Source organism: Aethalodelphis obliquidens, unplaced genomic scaffold (assembly GCF_003676395.1).
Source record: "Aethalodelphis obliquidens isolate GAN/ISIS:26980383/991018 unplaced genomic scaffold, ASM367639v1 scaffold15, whole genome shotgun sequence".
Taxonomy (NCBI): domain Eukaryota; kingdom Metazoa; phylum Chordata; class Mammalia; order Artiodactyla; family Delphinidae; genus Aethalodelphis; species Aethalodelphis obliquidens.
This window is the reverse complement of record NW_020837959.1, coordinates 5,070,937-5,092,960: the sequence shown is the minus strand read 5'-3', so window position 1 is coordinate 5,092,960 and position 22,024 is coordinate 5,070,937. Positions and strand designations below refer to the sequence as shown.

General features: G+C 43.5%; 1 long non-coding RNA gene across 1 annotated transcript in view; it reads left to right on the top strand.

The window, feature by feature from the left end:
* Positions 1–22,024, top strand: part of LOC113625367 (uncharacterized) — a 362,063-nt gene that overhangs the window by 139,683 nt on the left and 200,356 nt on the right. The window contains exon 4 of the long non-coding RNA XR_003434638.1: positions 2,546–2,666. This is a non-coding gene — a long non-coding RNA (uncharacterized LOC113625367). The remainder of the gene's footprint in view (positions 1–2,545; positions 2,667–22,024) is intronic.

The following is a 22,024-nucleotide window of genomic DNA, read 5'->3' as shown; positions in this document are numbered from 1 at the left end:
TGTATTAGATTAGATTAGATTTGATCTTTGTCAGATAAAAGGCTAATAAAACCACGCAATCAAGTAGTGAAACATATCGTTAACTGACTTAATTTTACGCATATATGGATTCTAACAAAAATAGATAGTTTACATTCTGCAGGATCATTCTGATCATTTTGCAGGAGAATTTCCTGCCTAACTCAAATCCCATCATGATCCACCCTTAGAGCATCATGTTTCTCTCCTTTAAAGTACTTAGCTGAGTTGCAGTTTGTGTGTGATTATTATCTGTATCTTGCACTAAATGAAGGTAAGTTCCATGAGAGCAGAGGCCATATCTACTTTTGTTCAACGTTGTTTTTCAGGCACAGGGTTGGCATAATGAAGCATTCAGCAAAGATTTGTTGCATGAGTGAACTGTTCTAATGAAAACCCTTTATACCATCCCTTCAAATCCCAGGACATTACATTAAATTTCAATGAATTTTAATCCATTGTGTAATGAATTTCCTCTAAGAAAGTGAAGATAACACAATCTAGTTGTTTGGGGGTTTGATGATATCATTATTCAGGAGTATGGCTTAGAAATCTAGAGGAATGTGTAAGTCAAATGCCCCTTTGTTGTCCCTTCAAACATCAGGTGTCTCTCGTAAATTGTGGCAAATGCTGGCCCACAGGAATTTACAATTACATCTTCTGAAAACAAAATGCTTGAACTGTAACTCATTGAAGAAAAAATTGACACCCACAATTAAAATGAAACAGCACACTTTCTTCAGTGGGAACTCAGAGATCTTGTGGAGATTGCGAGCTATGTTCCTTTCCTTGGAAGATAATGCAGGGCAGTGAAATGAGGGGGCTTGGAGACAGGTCAGACCTTAATTCCAGTCCCAGCTCTGCCCCTTTACCTGTGAGACATTGGGCAGCATCTGCTGCCTGAGAGAGGTTTCTTAATAGTAAAGTAGAGCAATGACACCTGCGACTTCTGAGTTGTTATGAAAGTAAGTGACAAGGGATGAAAAGTGTCCAGCACACAGTGGGATAATACATAGAATTTGCGTTTTTAATGAATGGTTATTTTGGAGGCCGTCTAGTTAACAGAGCTGAACAATGCCATTCAGCTTCACCAAAGGTACATCTAATGCCCTGAGGTGAATTCTGGAACCAAGGTGACTTTTGGGGTCAATAATATATTAATGACAGTTTTCCAGGAGTTTCCACAATACCGTCACATACTAGAGCTCAATAAATAGTTGCTGAATTAAGAGTGGATGAATAAATAAATAAATTTGGATCTAAAATCTCTTGATTTTGTTTTACTGTGGCTGGAATAAAACTCTAAGGCCAATAAACGGAGTTCATTTTTAGCTTTTACTTTATTTTTCTCCATCTATGGGCTTACCTTTTGAAATCTGGATTTCTGAATACCCTTGAAGATTAATGAATTTACGAGTGTTTTAAAAAGCAAAATGTGTCCCATCTCCTTCTTGCCATCATATAGCATATCTTAAAACAGTCTCTCTATATGTCTGGGCTGTGGTAACACACCATAGTTTGCCCACAGTTTAAGTATTTAATGGAAAGGAAAATATCATTTATTTTCACAGCATATTTTCTGGTAAATCCTTCTATTCCTGGAAACTAGCAGGCACTCAATGCACTTGGTGAATAAATGAGTGAGCGCCGTCTATTTAACTTCATTTGGAACCAACCTTAATTTTATTATAGTCTAGGTGGCCCTAATTGCATAGTTGCTTCAGTTACTAAAACTAGAATATCCAGAATATCCTATATGAGAAATGCATGTTTCATGGGGAAGTAAACAATTATCCTTTGGCGTGGGGAACAGATTTAGATTTTAATAGCCTACACTCTTCCATCTGCTCCAACTATGAATTGTGCGCACAATTTATCATCATGACAGGACGATGCCAGGTTAGAATCACTGGGCAGGAACAGCATATGGAGTCCACTCTCTTTTGAGAAAGTCACCAGACCCTTTGTCACTCAGTGCAGGTCAGTTTGCTGGCTTAGAGAGTCACAGCGTGATACAGAAGGAGAGGCAGGTATTCCCTCTCAATCTCAGGAGCCGTGTGCCTGTTTTAGAAAGAGATACGACTAAACATTTAAAATCATGCAATTCTATCAGTATCTCAATTCTCCAGTCTTCAAGCAATTATTCTAATCATCAATAAGCAGCTCAAACAATTGAAAGAATCCAAGCTTAAGATTAAAGCTTTTATAAAGAAGGATATTTGAACAAAACTGAGTGTCTGCACCACTACTTCCAATCCTTTGACAAGAAACATGAATTGGTGAAAACAGGAAGCTTGCGTTCTAGACACGGATTGTACAGTTCACGAAAAAAATAGTAGACCGCGGGTAGGCCTTTCTTAAAGTGAATGACTGTGTCCTCGAGATTTTCCTCGGGACTTTGCAGTGGAGAATCTATCCTGCCGTACTTATTATACCTGCAATTATTACCTTTGCTCACTAATTCTCATAAAAGATGAGACACATTAAGTTACCATTTTTTAAAATCTACTTTGTTTAAATCTCTTAGAAGATTGTGGAAACCACCGTAGAAACAGAAAATTTGAACGTCTCCTTCATGGACGGCTAGAGCAGCTCTCGGGTCTATGGAACAGTTCCCCTGTCAGTCGTGCAAGCGTGAATCTGCTGTTGTGAGTATCACCACCTCCGGGCATTCTATACATTTCTATTTTTAAATCCAGCTTCTGAAAGTTAAGGATAAGATGGTGAGGTCTGGTCGCCCAACCCTTCCATTGCCCCCAAGCCTCTCTGCCTGCTCGCAGCAGCCGCCCAGCATGATGGGGGAGCCCAGTGAGGCTCCCTGTTTGTAAACAGGCTACCTCACGTTCCTTGGCGGTGATGCCTTTCCTCGCTCTCTTTCAAGTGGAAGGCCGTGCAGTGCAGTGGTGAGCAGCTCGGGTCCTGCCTGAAGCTCTGCTTCCCAGCATCAGTTTTCTCACCCAGCGGCACCTGCACCCTGGGCTCTGGGGATTACCTGCGCGTGTGAAAACCGGTTGGAATGAGCTGGGCGGGCTGCACGAATGTCGCCCTCGGGGTCCGGCGTGGGCCTTGTACTCCCTAGAAGAGATTCCCAGAAGGGGACACTGAGGCCCAAAGAAAAGAGGTGGAGAGGTGGTTTGTTGGGGGTCACGCTGACCTAGTCTGGATGGGGACCCAGGGCCCCAGTTTCTGTCCTGAGTTTTCTCTACTCTCACTATTTTTAAAAAAATTTTTTTAAATGTTAAACTTCCTGTATTATTATCAATAATATAGAGAACAAAGCTAATTTTCAAGGGGGATTTTTTTTTTTTATTCAACAGTGGTTGATTTACAATATTGTGTTAGTTTCAGGTGTACAGCAAAGGGATTCAGTTGTATTTATATGTTTAAATGTATATATATACATATATATATTTGTTTTCAGATTCTTTTCCATTATAGTTTATTATAACATATTGAATATAGTTACCTGTGCTATACAATAGGTCCTTGTTGTTTACCTATTTTATATATAGTAGTGTGTATCTGTTAATCCCAAACTCCTAATTTATCCCTCTCCCACCCCATTTCCCCTTTGGTAGCCATAAGTTGGTTTTCTATGTCTGTGAGTCTGTTTCTGTTTTGTAAATAAGTTCATTTGTATCATATTTCAGATTCCATATACAAGTGATATCATATGATATTTATCTTTCTATGTCTGACTTACTTCGCTTAGTATGATAATCTTTAGGTCCATCCGTGTTGCTGCAAATGGCATTATTTCCTTCTTTTTTATGGCTGAGTAATATTCCATTGTATGTATATACCACATCTTCTTTAGCCATTCATCTGTGAATGGACATTTAGGTTGCTACCATGTCCTGGCTATTGTGAATAGTGCTGATATGAACATTGGGGTGCATGTATCTTTTTGAATTAGAGTTTTCATCTTTTCTGGATACATGCCCAGGAGTGGGATTGCTAGATCATCTGGTAACTGTAGTTTTAGTTTTTTAAGGAACCTCCATACTGTTTTCCATAGTGGCTGCACCAATTTACATTCAAGGAAAATTTTTCTTGTTCCAGGATGTATTCACATTAACAAGATTTTATTTATTTTAAAGATAAATGTTAACCGATCGGCCACTTTGTATCTTTTATTCTCCAACCACAGGTTTATATTGTCATCAAAGTCATTATCAAAATTTTTATGACCAGATCTAGAATCTGTGTGAATTATTAAAAGCTATATGATACCATAAGCCCCATCCTTGAGCTGTCTCAGCAGAGATATAGAGGAAAGCATACTTATGCCCTTGGATCTAAATGATGACATCTCCCCATGATGACATTTCCCCATATTAATCGTACTATAGGATTTGAAAGGTTGGGATGACATGTATATTAAAGGAATAGCATTTTTAAGAGAAGATAGTCCTTACATTTCTTAGATTTCAGTATCACATGTTTTAACTTTTTGGCACAAAAGTAAGAAAGGGATTTTAACCAAATAGAAATAACATATACTACTTATGATAAATAAAATGTCTCAGTAACGTGATTTTGAGTCTAAGAAGTCTAAAATGAAAGATTCATAGTGAATCTGACCTTTCAGTGATAGAAAACTCTTATGGGGCTATTTTCAGTTATAGGTTGTACTATTTCGGTTATAGGTTATAGGTCATTCCAATATTTGTATGCTATTTTTATTAGTATCTACAAAATCCTATTTTATATTTCCATGTTGTATCAAAATTAGGAAAATATTATCAGGTTATCCCTCATGGAAGATTCTTTCATATTATCATACTTTCTTTTAGATGCTTTTACTATATTTTTCTACAGAATGATAAAATTGTGGACTTAATCCAGGTAACTGCAAGTTAGCATGGGAAAATATTCATATGCATTTGTTATGGATAAGTATCTCTCCCCTCCCATACCCAGCCAGCAGAAAAAAATAGAAATTATAATAACTCTATCCATTTCTAATAGAAATTCCCCTGCTGAATTTTCTTATTTCTTTCCACCAAGAAGGAAGAACAGCTGAATAAATGGAGGTAGGTCTGTGAACATGAACAAACATTTTCCACAGGGGAGTGTGTGTTAGGCTTTGTACATGGAACCCAGATGGGTGGGAAATTGGAAATTAGATTTATGAGAAACCAGTACTGATTCTTTTCTCAACTTACAGCTCATTGTCTTCAGGGGACTATGTGTTTCTCACAGGCAAAGGAGGGAATCCAGAGTGAGACACTACAGAGAAGGAAGAAGTCCTAGATGGGCATGGTTTCAAAATAGATGCTAATGTACACGATTCATAAGCCTACGGGCTGAGGTGGAACTATTTCAATTGTAAGAGTTTTAAAAAAGAGAAGGAGGGTAGCTGTGAGACAAATGCTTCAGGACACTGGAGCTACAAGAAAAACTCACAGCTGGGTCTGAATAAAACAGTCCCCTCCTGCATTATGGTGGTTTCTAGGTACCAGTGGGAAGGCTCATGGCAGAGTTATTATGCTTCCCAAACCCAGGGAAGGAAATCAAACACTCTCCTGCATTCACCCTCTGAACAAGCTTCATTTTATTCCGGGGGAAACAAACTGAAATTTCAGCATGGGCAAGATGACTTTCAGCATGGGCAACATGACTGTTACAGACGCAGAAACATGGAGAATATCGCTCACTATACCTCCTAATCAGGCTTGTTTATCCACCCTGGGAGCACCGCGGGTCACGCCATTTGCTTGGTGCCGGTTGGTCTGCTCTGACGCCTAGTTGGACAGGAAGTCCTTAAGATTAAAGATTGTATTTTTATGGGCTCCTGCCTGCCTACTCCAAGCTATTAACTGAAGAGAACTATAACTAGGAGTCCGTTTCTAGAAGGGATATCAACAGTCATGTGTGTGTGTGTGTTCAGGATGAAAAATAAGAGGAAATCAAGGTGGAGTCATAGGGGGAAGAAGCACTAAGTAGAAACCAGCAAAGTAATTGGGATATTGGAAATAAAAGAGTTTCTGGGTTGAGGTAGAACTTTCTCGTTTGAGATCAGCATCGCATATATAATTAAAGCAAAATTGATAAAGAACGCAGAGTACTAGGACATTAATAGATAGGCCAAATAAAAGATTGCATCTTACTCTCTGCAGCTGCCTTTCACAAAGGACTTTATTTTTTCCCCCAGAACAATATCTTGGCAAATAGAAACAAGCAAATATTTGAGGAAAGTAAAACTGCCTGTGAGTGCAGGCAAGAGGCCGTTAGTCCTCGTTCAGCCCGTCTTGATGTTTTGACTCGTTGTACAATTGTTTAAATGGAGCACGTTTTGAAAATCTCGTCATTGGTGGGTGACTTAACGGTTCTGTCCTTCATGTACACGACACTTAGTTTTATACTTTTACACATAGTATTTGTCAGGGTAGGGAAACAAGGTGCCATGTATGATTAAGTCAGACTTGAAAAAACACTTTAGTGTTTCAGAATGAATAATTGTTAATACAGTAGGAAATTCACACTGTATTTATTTCCCATGAATGTTGCTTTTAGGATGGTTTTAAAACTCATGACTTTGAATATAAGTGTTTAGAAATGACTGGAAGTTTTGGAATTTTGGAAGTGTGTGCGTGCGTACACATGTTGGGGGGTTCACTTCAACATATAAATGAAACTGTGTTAATATTGTATGAGAAGAAAGTCTTAAAACATTTGATTCATTCTAATTCTCTGTTGAACTGCAAGGAAACCAGTACTCACTTGATAAATTTTATTCAGATCAAGTCACAAAACTATTAAAATAATCCTTAATGTGGAAAATAATAGAATTTGACAATTTCTTATCAATAAAGCATCTGCTTATTAATACATAACAGTGGGGCTTCCCTGGTGGCACAGTGGTTAAGAATCCGCCTGCCAATGCAGGGCACACGGGTTCGAGCCCTGGTCCAGGAAGATCCCACATGCCGCGGAGCAACTAAGCCCATGTGCCACAACTACTGAGCCCACGTGCCACAACTACTGAAGCCCACATGCCTAGAGCCTGTGCTCTGCAACAAGAGAAGCCACCGCGATGAGAAGCCCGCGCACTGCAACGAAGAGTAGCCCCCGCTCGCCGCACCTAGAGAAAGCCCATGTGCAGCAACAAGACCCAACGCAGCCAAAAATAAATAAATTAAAAACAAAACAAAACAAAATACATAACAGTAATTATGTACATTAATTTAATGTTCGTTGGAAAACTAGAAAGTGAAAAGTTTTACTTTAGGAAGAGAAATCCCTTCTAAAAGGAATAGCAATGGAAGCTTCATGTTTTGGGAGAACAAAATACTAGAAATTTAAAAAATAAAATTTGATATATATTCAATTTAGGAAATTTGAAAAGCAAAAAACAGTGAAAAATGCAAAGAAGGAAATAACAGTAATTCATAGTCTCCCCTGCCATTGATAACCGCTGCTACTGTTTTGTTTTTCTTCATTTCAGCTCCTTTTCTGTGCTCATATATTATCTTTAAGTCGCTCTGTACTGATCCAGCAATGCCAGTATTTTTCGAAAATGGGATCTGTTTTGTAATTTGTTTTTACGTATAACAATCAGAATACTTTCTGATTTCATTATTCTTTCACAACTCACATTATAATTTATTTATTTAATCAATCCCCTGTTGTTGGCATTTAGTTTGGTTAGAATTCTTTAGTAGCAGGAATTTAAGTGGAAAGTTGCCTTACTGCTAACCACTCTGGGCTTCTCCCAGCGCAGCTGTGTGTGAGGGTGATGCATTTATCACCTTCCTTGGAGTAAACTCCTTCATGCTCTCTTCCCACATTTCTACCTGGAGCTCTTCTTTCTAGATTTCCCTACTGAAACCCTCTCACTCTGCTCTTCTATTAGCTAACATCAAACTGCTAAATGTGGTTTGGACTTTGCACTGTAGTAAAAAAAAAAATTCTAAAGATCTCTCCTGGAGGTTTTTCTTTGGATCACGTGGATTCTTCAGACCCTGGATATTATTTTCACCCATTTTAGGTACACAGCTTTAATTCTTCAATACTAAAATAGGTCGTCCTTGTGCAGATTTCCTCAGACACCCCAAATGTAGCTTCCTTCCAGTCTGTAATAGCCCATTTTACACTTATCTGTCAGGGCTAAGAATGCCTACTTTCCTGTTATTTTCCTCTTTTTGGTCTTTATATAGATAATATTTTGTAAACAAAAGGTGGACATTTTATACCAGGACCGAGACGTCCAGTTGGTTAGGGAAAGGAGGTGTCTTCCCGTGAAGGTGCTGAGGTTGCCTCGCTGCCTGCACCTGTGCTCTGCAGGTGGGCTTTCGCCCTGGCGCCCAGGGAGAACCACGGCTTGATGAACTTTTGTCCTAATACTTTCAAGGAAAGGAAAGTTTCTCACAGTTCATGCATGTAATGAATGAAATGAGAAATAGGGTCCACGTTGAGCTGAAAATCCTGGCATTCTTTGGAGCCTCATCCTTAGAAGTTCTTCCTTTTGTTCTTTGCATCCACTGAGAGACACAAACCCAGAAGTGATCCTGAAGGAATCATTCTCTTTTCGTAGACTTTCCATCACTTTTGTTTTTTTTTTTGAGAAAGAGGAAATGAGCGGTCACTTATTATTCCTGGTTGCTTCCCCATGATTCTTTTTCTTCCAAGCCAAGCTCATGAGTGAGCTGGTTGCTTACAGAGCCTGTGAAGAAAGCCAAGTGCCGGCTTGGTTAGGCTCTGATGAGTATTCCTTACGTGAAGTCTGTGACCACACGCCACGAGTTCTCATGGGTATCAATGCGTGCTTGTGCGTAGCGCCAGGAAACTGTGAGCCTACACCCAAGATCTGAGATTGTTGCAGGGCTGCTATGAAATAGAAACGACGGAAAAAGCCCGGTGATAAAAGCATGTTGAATTTGTTCACCTGAATGTAGTAAATTAAACTAAGTAAACCAGAGGGATCACAGAGTGAAAAACAAAAACAAAAAACTACGCAAACTAATTAACATGTTAACACTCCCCCAGCAGCTGTGATTGACACTTAAGAGTTAAGCTAGTCTGTTTGTTTTTAAGGCCAAGTCCCCACCGCCTGGAAATCACACAGTAGGGCCTGCCTGGAAGCCTGTGGCCAAATGTGAGGAGGAGAAGAGGCCTGAGGAGTCCCTTGAAGGAGCAGCTGTTTGCACCCTCACACCTGACCCGCGGGCCTCAGGCTGGCTCTGCTCAAAGCCCCTTCTCTCTCCCCTCCGAGCCGCCTGCTAGTCAAGGAATAGAAGCTGGGCGTGTGCTCGTTTCAAGGACTTCAGGAAACACATGCTGCAATTACCTCCCGAAGCAGGAGGGAGAGGGACTCTGAGTGATGACAGCTTTCAGGACCGTGGTCCATCCAGAGGTGACTTTTACTACTGCGAATCCTTTTAGGTCTTCAGTGCTAACTGACCGTCTTTACTGCCAGCTCCTGTCACACAGATGGCGCTGGGCTTGGAGTGCTTGTACTTGTACAGTTTAGACTCCCGTACGATGACACTTACACAGACTCAGGATTAAGCTAATGTGAAAAGATTTCAAATGTATAACATCCATCTGTGTGTATGTACAGTGTATCTGCCTGTATGTATATAGCATGTCCATGAAGAAGATTGAAAAATTAGACTTGTTTTTGTGATAAATTGCTCACCTCTTTATAGAGCAGTTACATCATCAATAGGAAGACTTTGATATTTCTTCCTTATTTTAAAAAGTGAGAAGTCTGCACGGTTGTCTTATTCTAACAGAATATTAGAGCAGTGGTTGTCAGCGTTGGGTATATGAGAGTCACAGGACAGGTTTGTGAGGGACACAGATGCCCTGAGACAGGGCAACCCCGTGTAGGTCCTGGATGTTGGTTTCACAAGCGCACCTAAGGGGTGGTCGGGACCGCCTTGGAGAAGCTGGCCCAGGAGCCCAGGGACAGTTCTCTGCCCCTCCCTTTCTCTCCCGAGCTTTGATGTTCACGTCCAGTCTTGCTGCCTGGACCCACCGTCTTGTCTCCCCACACTTTTCACTCTTTGCCCAGCCAGCTCTTTTCGGGGCACTCAGTCAAAGGTCACTTCTTCCACTCACTGGCCCTCAGGCTGCATTCCTTCCTTTGATAAGATGGTGCTTTTTTGTCTGTGGCTCTGGAACACCACTTAGAGCCTTTTCAACACTTCTTCTTTGTCTGTCATCCTCCCAGCGACTTGAGGGCAATGACTTCTTCAGTCATCACTGGGATGCCCAAAGCCTAACACGGTCCCAGACAATAGCAGCTGCTCGATAAAAACGTGTTGCAGGAATGATGTTGATGGGGATTTAACAAAGGACAGAGCCGGCGCGGTAAACAATGGGCCCTGCTGGAGAAAGCTTGCAGGTGTGGTGTGGTGAGCAGGGAAGGCCACCTCTCAGATCCCTCCTGTCAAAACCAAGCGCTGGTTCCCCAGCTGCTGGCAGGGCAGCCTGCTGGGAGCTCACAGCTCAGTGCTTTCCAGTGCATCATCATTTGTTATGGCAACAGACATTTACAACAGGAAAATAAACAACAGAAATGTTTTCTCTCACGGTCCTGGAGGGCAGGGGTCTGAGATCAAGGTGTCAGCAGGGCTGTGCTCCCCCTGAAGGCTCAGGGGAGGATCCTTCTTTGCATCGTCTAGCTTCTGGTTTGTGGCTGCATCACTCCAATCTCTGTCTGTCTGCACGTGGCCATCTCCTCCTCTTTCAGTGTCTCTCCTGTGTGTCTCTCATAAGGACACTCGGTATTGGACTTAGGGCACACCCAGATGATCCGGAGTGATCTCACCTCTGGATCCTTAACCTAATTATATCTGCAAGGACCCTTTTTCCAAATAAGGTTGCAGTTTTCAGAGCTTAGGACACAGACATATTTTTGGGGGGGGGGGAGGGGTGGGATACACCAAGTTTATGATAATTAGTTATGGCAGCTCTAGGCAGCTATACCCAGGTATTCCCCCAACATAAGGGAGCTGCCTTGACCGAAGCTATGGCCCTACTGTAGGCAGAGCTTAGCCAGGGCCTGGCGCATGGTGGGGTATATAAAGGTCAGTTTCTTTGCCTCAGCGGGTGACAGCGCTCCATGGGGTAGGCTGAGGTTTCCACTGCGACTCTGACTCTGTCACAGTCAGCTCCCCCCACCCCACCGCCCTCCCTGCCACTGACACCTCCCTCTGGCTCACGTCACAGCTTCTCACCCCAGAACAGGTCCTCCCAGAAAGCTACCTGGGCATCCATTTCACAGTCTGTTTTCTGCTGAACCCAACCTGTGCCGTAGCAATTTCCTAAGACTATACAAATTTGTTGAAAATACCATTTATTCTTCTGGGCCATCTTCTTGACCACAGCCAAGGTAATATAAACTCTATGCAAATCGGTGATATTGTTAAATAAGAGTTAATTGTGAAGTCGTTTCTACTTCTTTGGTTTTTACTTTATTCATTTACGCATGGGGGTTCCACTCTGATCACACGAGCACCGTCCCTAGAGCTCATGTGAACGGTGTAACTGACTAAATCTTTTTCCATTTGGATATTTTTTATGTGGCTACTGTCGGCTTATTTCTGGAGCACTGTGGTGTGTAGGGCAGAATGATACTGTCCACGGCCCTTGTCATCCTTTCACACATAGATAGAAAAGCTTCCTGAAGTAAATTTATTTTAATGATGAACAGCCCGACTTCTTGGGGGCCATCTGACTCGGGTTCCAGCCCGGGCTCACACACTGACTTGGTCTTCTGTAGTTTTCCTAAGCTTCAGCCTCTTATCTGTAAAAGGAAGGTCCTGATAGCTGAGGCTGAGCTGCCCTGAGAAGTCAAGCGGACACACAGGTAAACCTGCAGCTTGGCGCCCGGTGTGCAGGCAGTGCCGAGGGAGGAGCAGTGGTTGTGATTCTCCAGTACCTGCCTCTTGCACTGGCTTCTGAGTGCACGTGGTTGTGCCTGTTGGGGGCAATTCCCCGGGGGAGAGGAAACAGTGAGTGCAGAAGGTTTAGTTCGCTTGCAGGGTATGGGGTGGGAGGTGGTGAACCCACTTCTTTTTCCTTTGGTCTCAAGAGACCATTACCTCTGGTCTATGGCCTCAGGAAAGGACTGCATCAGTGTGCTGTCTGGGCCACACAGGTGAGAATAACCTCCCTGTGTCTTCCAGGTCTGTCTAAGGGACCTGCTGCCTGGTTGGAAGGAAGAAAGCTTGATCCCTGGGTCCCCTCTGCTGAGGCTGACTGTGTGGCCGCCAGGGAGGCAGGTGGCCGAGCCTGTAGGCCTGAGGTTAACGGTACCCCTGGGGGTGCACGAGGCCACCGGTTAGTTTGCCTAACTCCAACATGGAGTTCCAGGGCACCGTGTTTGACCCACGATGGGCCAGTGTCCCAGATCTTATCCCTTTCCTTCTCAAGTTCAACTGTCTATACGGGGAATGCAGAATTTGAGTTTGTCCCTGAAGAATAAGTAGGATTTGGGTGAACAATGAAAGAAGCAGTGGGCTGTTTTGGTGTGAAGCAGCATGAGCACAGGTGGCAGCATGACTTTTCTTGGAAAGAATGAGACTAACTCAAAAAAAGGAAAGCTTTAATACGGGGACTTACATTGGACAAAGTTGAATTTATAAATTTGAGGGCAAATGATAAAATACCTGAGATTTTTAATGTCACATCAATGCAGAAATATTTACGTTCAGAATTCAGGAATGACTTTCGAAACTTTCAGTAAATTTTGTCTGAATCAATCACATAATACGACTTTAAGCAAAGAGATTACTTTGAAAACTATTGAAATAAAGAAGCAAATAGGGGTGGCACTGGAAATGGAAAATGAAAGAATGTAGGAAATATTGTAGAATAATCAATGTTAAGGAAGGGATCAAACAGAAGGCTGAATCTGATCCCAAGATACTAAGTCTCCCGATCAAGTGTGCTACTGACAGAAGGAGGAAAAATGGGGAAAGAAGCTGGATGGGTTGAAAGTTGGTGAATTCCATTTTGTACATATTAATCTTGATATCCATGTTGTAATGTCCTATATGCGTGTCCTCTAAGACGCTAAACCATGGTAGCAAAGTGACAGATATCATGACATCTTGCAGAGGAGCTGGGAGTATATGGGGTAGGTGCCAGAACCGTGTGAGAAGGCAAAGAAGAACCTTGCTTAATTCCACAAAGTTTCATTAGATTCCAGTTACGTGTGAATCATGGCACTGGGTACCGGGGAACACAAATTCCTCCTTTTAAATTGATCATGAGGGGAAACGACACCATTGTAAGAGTTGTAACACTGTGGTGAACCCTTTTATAGCAGGTTCTGGCTGACAGTGTCTGTGTGAGTGAGGGGACAGAGGTAGTTTGAGGGAAAGTCTTACAGCGGGCAGTCTGTGAGTTGGGTTTTGTAGTTCTGGGACACATTTTATTTTTTTAATTAATTTATTTTCTAGAGGGAACTTTATTTTTATTTATTTTATTTATTTATGTTTGGCTGCATTGGGTCTTAGTCGCTGTGTGCGGGCTTTCTTTAGTAGCAATGAGCGGGGGCTACTCTTCGTTGCAGTGCGCGGGCTTCTCATTGCGGTGGCTTCTCTTGTTGCAGAGCACGGGCTCTAGGCGTGTGGAATTCAGTAGTTGTGGCACACGGGCTCAGTAGCTGTGGACTGTAGGCTCTCGAGCACAGGCTCAGTAGTTGTGGCGCACGGGCTTAGTTGCTCCGCGGCATGTGGGATCTTCCCGGACCAGGGCTGGAACCCGTGTCCCCTGCATCGGCAGGCGGACTCTTAACCAGTGCGCCAGCAGGAAAGCCCTGGAGATGAAGTTTTAAAAGTCATCAGCACATAGATGATAGAAACAGGACCTGTGTGAATTGCCTCAGGCCGTGGGTAGCATGAGACGACAAGAGGGCTGAATGCAGAGATGTGGAAACGCCGACGCTCAAGGTTGTTGCCGCCCTGGAGATTATGCTGTTTTGACCCATCTTCCCTTGAGTCTATCCCCTATTCCAAGGTGCCTGAAGGTAACACATTTATTTAAAATATGTATATTTTTTCTTCTTTGCTCTTTTGTTTTTTCCCTAATACAACCACCTATTTATAATAAATGGAACTGGAGTACAGTATGGAAGAATTTTCCTCATAATGTTGATCTCAGCTTTTTTAACTGCATTTTTTCGGGTATGAGCCAGTCCCAGGGATTTGGCGAAAGCTGGTCTCCCCTCTTCTGGTGATCTGACGGTGTCAGTAGGTAGGGAGTGTCCCCTCTTCTGCTGGTCTGACGGTGTCAGTAGATAGGGAGTGAGTGCTAAGAAGTGAAGGGAGAGAACTCAGGGAGTGATAAAGAAGGGAGACCCCACCCAAGTGCTCATCCTGCAGGAGACTAGCACTCATGACTCTCCCCTGACATCGTGTAACGTGGATATTGCTCTCCCGGTTTTCAGGTGAGGAGAACCAAGCCTAGTTGTGTTGTCTGGGATCACACAGCTCATGAGGACCATGGATTTCATTCCAGACTTGCCTCCTGCTCTTTCAGGACCAGGTTTCCTATGTTCTTTCTGCCTTTCCATGAAACTTTGTCCTGTGAGTTTTAATTAAGCTAAGATGTTGCCCATAACCCTCTTCATCAGGTCAGAGACATCCTGTGAGTGTGGACACGTCCATGGGGGGTTTGGAGAGGGAGCTCAGGCTGTGGTTTTCCAGGCCACATTTCATGGCTTCAGATGGGACTTGGGGGCTGCTCTCTCTAGGAGCACTGCTGTATCTTTTTAGAAGGACTGGCGGCATTTGGAAGGGCAGAGAGAGAAGGAAATGACGTAGGAACTGCCTCTCGTTCCTCTAGCGTTCTTTTCTTCCTGACATGTGGTTTAATTTTTGAGACACAATCATAACCTTTTAGATCTGAAGGAAATCCCTTGCTTTGTAAAAAGTACATTAAAAAAGATTGTATATGCACAGGGAGCAACATCTAAATAGGACAAAGGAAACATGGTGAGAAGTCATTGTTGGCTTTGTTTCTGCTCATTTCAGCTTCAGCTTTTTCCAGACTGATAAATCATTTTGGACTTTTTTCCCCTTCCTTTTCTAGCTCTGTGAGTTAGATCCTTATCTCATTTATTTTTATTCTTTACTTGTGGTTCTTAGAAATACTTAATGCACTACCTTTTCTCTGCCTTTAGGTATTAAAATGTTTTAGCTATATAATATTAAATTATATATTTATACATTTATATATCAGATAATGTAAAATAGTAAATACTTCAATTTAATTTCTATTTATTTTATAAAAATATTAAATATTAAGATATTTTAGCTATATATCTTTTTTTTTTTTTTGGGCTAGCTATATATCTTCATTGTCGCTATTTCCAAGAGCCTATGCTTTTCCATATCTTCTGTTATCAATAGTTGTTAAAGATAGAAAGTTTAAAAATTTTAAGGGGATAGATTTTTTAATTTTTAAAATAATTTCTATTACATTATGATTAGAGAATGCTGTTTTACTTCTATGTACATGCTGGCGAAGCCCCTGTTCCAGATATTTGGACATGACATGATTAGTGATTGGCAGTTGGCTCCAGCCCGCCCTCCAGTTCCAGATTTTGGTTGGGCTGGACAGAGCTTTTCTCTTCTATGGAGCAAGGAGTTAGGAAGTAACACCTTGAGGATACTTGAGACTTTCTTAGTTCAGGCTGTGGCAACTTCTGTAGCAACCTAAGTTTACTATCTCTGTAACAGTGCAGACCAAAAGACAGGTATTGTTTTTCATTGACCTTACAATAATAGTGTGTCACCCACATTCTGAGTTCTTAAATTGGTTATGTGGGCATTCAGCCTTCTCCCTTTATTGACTTTTTAATATCCAGTCATGTTGCCAGGGTGTGTCCTATAGTTAACAGTTCTTTGTCTTTTTGTTTCTGTTGTTGTTTCTTTCTAAGACATGGTGTACTGCTTCATTAAGCCTTTTTGAATCATGCAAAGTGTATGGAGCCTCCTTCTGGGGGGCTGGGGCACTGATTATTCATATGTTGGGTTTCCTTTGTCTGTCTTCCATTATCCACGATTACCGACCATTCCTTCGCTACTCCTTTTCAGTACTTAGTTCACTTCCATTTCATTTTTCTTACTTTTAAAATTATACTTTCCATGGCCTTTATTAGGTTTCTATAAAACGTCTGATTTCTATTTCACTACCTCCAATATGGCCTTCATTTCTGAGATAGTATTTTGTAATTTTCCACTTACTCCCTGATCTCTGCCAACTCAAGTTCCCACTTTTCCTGTTTTCTTGACAGGTCTTTCCTGAGCTTTTGCATTTCTATGTAGAACTTTTGTTTTATAGAAGCAATTTCATGATCTAGGGTTTTCTTGGTTGTTTGTTTTTGAACCTGTGTGTGAACTTTAGCCATACTTCTTTATCTGCTTGTGTCATTGTTTTTACGATAAGTGTTTGTTTGCTTCGTTCTTTTTTCTTATAGTCGTATAGTAGTTCTGTATAGTTCTATACTGTCTCTCCTCCTTCCTCTTCTCCCTTCTCATCTTTGGATGAGGTGAGTTGCCAGTGAGCAGGGATTCTCCCTGTGAAAGAGGACTGTACATGGGATCTAGTTATTTTAGCCTTTCCATCTCTACATTCAACAGAAGCAGGAGCTAAAGGGCTGCCGCCACGTGGAGGCTCCTCCCTCTGCTTTGCCTCAGCTACACACTGCTTCCTGGAGACATGGCGTACGCGTGTGATTCCCCACTCAGCTTCCTGCCTTGCTCCTCCGTATGGCCAAACAGATCCAGATAGACTCCTACCTCCAGCCCATTCCCATTCCTCTAAATCAGGCTGTGGATGTGACCCCTACTCTGAAAAACCAGTGTTCTCCTGATTCTGAAGTCTGCAGGCCCAGACATCCTCTCATGATACCTTCCAGGCCCCCATTTGACCTTGACTGTATTTGACAGCCTTTCCTCATACACTGTTCATTTTCCAGGTGCTACTATTTTCTTTAAAATGGAAAGTGTCCTCGTTTCTTGGCAATTCTGCTAGTTGCTTTTGGGTCATTAGGACAGGCAATGAGGGAAATACTGTCCTGTTGTTTGTCTTATAAACTGGAAGTCAAAATGGGCTTCAATCAATTAATTAATAAGGCATCATGGTATATATTAAGAGATAAGTAAAGGTAAACTAGACGTTCTTTCTCTTCTTAATAATCTCACAATTAATGTGACCAAGAAATATAAATGAATAGAAAAACTAACCCAGTAACAGGCAACAGATGATTGCTACCCGAAGAGACAATAAGGTTTTGAGAATTTGAACGAGGGAAAAAATCCACGGGGGGCTGCAGTGGTCATGCTGGGGGTTCCTCTCTGCTTCCTGCTTCTTTCCCCTTGAGAAGCTACTGGAAGTCAGAACAAGCCAAGCTCTTCTCCCTTCTGCTCCTGACTCTTCCATTCAAGGCATCCACTGCAGATGGGGAAAGAGAATTCCCTTTGAGGGAAGAGAGCAAAGCAGAGTGTTGACATGAAGGGTTTCCCAGACAATGCCTGCTCCTAAGAATCATGGGAAGGTTGTTACTGCAGACTTGGCACCTCCAGAGACGATGTGGGGTCTGAGCTTCTCACAAGGGCCAGTAGTAATTTGGACAATCAGGCAATTTTGGAAATCCTTAGTGTGGTGGGTAAAGCACTGTGATAGATGGTGAAAGACCTATGTTTTATTTCTGGTTTTGCCACTAACTAGGTGTAGAATTTGGATATGTTTCAACGTATCTGATCCTCAATTTTCTTGTCTATAAAAGGAGGGAGCTGAACTTGATGATGCCTAAAACCTCTTCCAACTTTAATATTCCATGATCTCTAAAATGTAAAGTTTTGTAAAAACTCTATAACTCCCTTTTAAATGGAAAGGGGAAGAAAGGATGACTGGGGACAGGGGACTAAGGAAGGAAACATGAGGATGTTTCCCATGGACACAGAAGGATGGGAAGGAAGACTTTTCTCCTGCTACGTCTGAAATAAGAACTTCTAGGAGCACAGCTTAAGTGGAACCAGGGTTCAGTAAGATTTCAGTGTTGAGTGGCAGGTTGGCCCAGAGGCAGAAGATGCACCTGTGTCAGACAAGATTTGTATTGATGATTCATTTATACGATACGAATTTTCTCAAAGTCCTAAAGCACCAACAAAGTATTTCCCCTTTCCTGGAGCATGTAATATACTGGTTTCTACCTAAGTGAGACCCGCCACATTGCCCTCAGTTGATTTTTAGTAAGAACAGCCATTTTTCTTACTTTAGGAGTTTGATTGACAGGTCCCTACTACAGAAGGAGAATGAATTTCAAAGACAGACGTAAGCAAAACCATTTTTTTTTTTTTTTCTGCTCTCTCTGGATTTTTGTAGCTACAGGTGCTACAGGAAAAACACATTTCTGCACTGGTCTAATCCTTAATAATCGTATTATTAAGATCCCCAAGCACCATTGGTGCTTCCCAAGTCCAGGGAGCACCATTCGCCCATCTACGTGGCAGCCACGGAGGGATCACAGCTTGCTTTGTTTGAAGGACCTGAGTGCCCTTGTTATTTTTGTTTGTAGAGGCGCCCGGGTACACTTGAAAGCACCGGAGGGCAGGGAGACACGGAGGAGAAAACAGCTCCGAGGAGGTTTTAGTCACTTGAAAAGCCTCTGGGTTGATTGATTCGCGATTTGGGTACTGCTTCTCCCTCTCCTCCACTCTGGACTCTGAAGTGGACGCCTGCCGTGTACTGCTGACCCTCGGAAGGTGGATGGCGACGATGTGCTACTAGCTGGTTTGTTCCTTCACGCTTTCCTGGGGAGTGAAGCTGGCTTGCGATCTTCAGTGGCCATGGGGGACTGGACCAGCACGTATAAAACTTCCTGCTTTACTGAATCGTTTCCAGAGTTCTTCTGGACCCAAAGTGGGCTAGTCCTGAAAGCAGGGGCCAGCAGAAGGTGGGCGAGATGTGCAGTGGACATAGGTGAGGGCCGCGAAGCAAATGTGTCATAAGAGGCACAGATGAGAGGCAGGGAGAAGGCCCAGGTGCTCAGCCTCAGCAGGATAATTGGAGATATTCGTGCAGCTCAGGTCAGGACAGAATTGGAAAGGCCCTACTCGTGAGGCAATTACACTTGTGGAAATCCCAACCTCTGGAAATGCTATGAGCCTTCCCTAAATGAGCCCGGAGTCACGTACACCAACTCTGCCACCAAATCAATTGCACTTGATCACAAAGGGAACGTGTCACGAAAGCCTGGATCTTTCTTTCCGAGCTGTGGATGGCAAGCTGTGAGGACAAACTCAGCGGGGAGAAAAGATGGGTGCACGAGAGGACCGTTCAGAGCCCGAGGCTAGTGAGTTACAAGGCAGTTATCGCACAGGAAGACTGTATGAGAGTACAGAGAGATCACTAGGTCCACCTGGGGTGAGAGAAACGACATTTAGCCCCGTCCAAACTGCTTTGGTCGCCTTTAGGATCCTTCTTTCAGTCTATGGTGGGAATGAAGCCCCGCGGGGGCGGCCGAGTCTTTGGCGCCCTTGAGGCTCTGCGTCTTGCTCACCCCAGCGCCCCGCGTGTGCCGGCCTCGCCAGTCCCAGGTCCCCTTCATCTGCCTCTGCGCGCGTCTCCGTGTCTTCCCGGCCCCTTTGGATGCTTCTTTGTGACTCTCCGTTTGGACAGTTTCCATGGTTCCCAACTCTCCCCTCTGGATGCTTTCCTCTGTCCTCCCTTTGTTTGCGACTGTCACCACGGGCAGCCTGGCCTCAGCGCCTGAGGCCTGTACTTGCCAGGAAGTCTGGGCAAGCAGACTGTACACAGGTGAGCAGTAAAACATGGAAGGGTGTATCTTAATGACACTGCTGTGCACCGAAGCTGCACACTCAGCACTTCAGTTAACAGGACCAAACCACAGCAAATGGCACTCCTCGCACCCCCACCGCTGCGGTGTGTAGCCCGCGTCAGAGGGTTTATCAGAGGAAGCCCAAGTGTGGGAACGACGGAGCGTCGGGCACCTGGGTCGGAATCCCAGCTCTGCCCCTTACGGGCAGATCACATCAGGCCCCTGGAGTAGTGCTGTCCTCGTGGGTGGTCAGTGTGGGCTGTAGGGTGCTCCCGGTAACGCCGCTGGGGGGGTTTGCTGTGATGGTTGTGCTTGGAACATGGAGGGCTCTCAAAAATGCACTTTTTCACTAATCCAGTGCTCAAATATTTGAGCACCTGTCGAGTGCCAGGAACTGTTCTAGTCACCGAGGATACAAGAACCAACAGAAAGGTGGCCTCCCTGACACCTTCCTGTGTTCCCAGGCCCCTGCCCCTTTCTGCTTTAGTCGCCTGGCAGCAGTCACTGTAACCCTGTCCTGTCTCAAGCCTCCCTCCTGCCCTGACACTGTGGCCCAGCCCGCTGTCGAGAGCTGTGCCCTGAGTGAGGCTGCCTTCCACGTGCTTCAGCAGCGACAAAGCCAGGAAGGCCGGACACGGCTGGAGAATCTCTCTCCCTCCCTCCCAGGCTCAGTCTCTGTCTCCCTCTCTCTGTAAATCTTTCTCTGATTCTCCCCCTCTTACAAACACACGCAGACACACACACACACACACACACACACACACACACACCCCACCAGCTCCCTACTGACTGGCTCAAATCCACGCTCCCCAGTAGAGCTGAGACCCTCCGTAGCCTCCCGTGAACTCCCTCCATGCATCCCCTACGGCAGCCGTTACACAGATTCTCACAGCCAGCGCCCAGTCTTCGCTCCGCACAGTCAGCTGACGATTCTGCCCTGTGGTTTCCCATAAAACTTCTCACTCAGTCCTCCCGGCTCTCAGTTTAATCAGGAGCCTGTATAGAGCCCCGTGTTTCTAAACTCTAGGCTTAGCCACGTTCCATTTGTTACAAAGTTTCAAAGCCCCTTTTCTGCTGGGACCTCTACCTCAAGGGGTCTAGATGTCCCTGTCCACTCCTTCCTCCTTGGTGCCCGAGAGAGAACAAGGCTCCTTCGTGCTCGTTACGTGGGTCCCTCTCCCCGAGGTCTTAGTCCCTGTGGTCCTTGGGCTGGTGCCTCACACGCCACCTTTCCCGTCCCCTTCTTGCCCTCCTTTAGTCTCTCTCCTTCCCCTCTTTGTCTACAGTCTTAAGACTTTCTTGATTAAACAATATCACAAGCCTACTTTTATTTTTACCCTGCTATGCTGTTACACTCAGATTCTAATTTTTTCCTTTAACAGGATACACAAACTTCTTGGAAAATATTTTCAAGAAAATATATTTTACCAACTAATAAGTAGTTACTAAATATATATTTGTATATATATAAATACAGAGGATAACTAGTATATTTTATTAAGCAAAGAGCAAAATATTTCACAAACATCCATTTTCTTAGCATTTCCTTCTTAATACCTGTTTTCTACATTCACAATTTTATTGAAATATTATACCCCAAACTATCAAGGTCTAAGTGTAAAATCCGGTGGCATTTTGTGTGTTTTTCTCCCACTGACCTTATGCACACAGGTCTACTGATCACTTGTAAATGAAAACCTCGTCATCTCCCTAGGATCATTCCATCATGTTCTTGGTCTAACCCAGGGATTGGCACACTTGTTCTGTCGAGGGCTGGAGAGTAAGTATTTTCAGCTTTGAGGAGCATATGGTTACTGTCTCAACTACTCAATTCTGCCCTTGTAGCAGGAAAGCAGCCAGAGACTATATGTAAACAAGCTGGCATGGCTGTGTGCCCATAAAATTTGTTTACAAAAACTGGTACTGGCCTGCAGGCTGTAGTTTGCAGACCCCTGGTTTAACTGAATTCCAGCACTTTCCTAGGAGCCCTGCTGCCACATCCACTTTAGCATTTGTGGTAGACTGAACAAAGGTACCCCAAAAGATAGCCCCTCCTAATCTCTGGATCCTGTGCACGTTACCTTATATGGAGAGAGAGAGAGGGAAGGAGAGAGAGAGAGAGAGAGAGAGAGAAGGGGAGAGAGAGAAGGAGAGAGAGAGAGAAGGAGGGAGAGAGAGAGAAGGAGGGAGAGAGAGAGA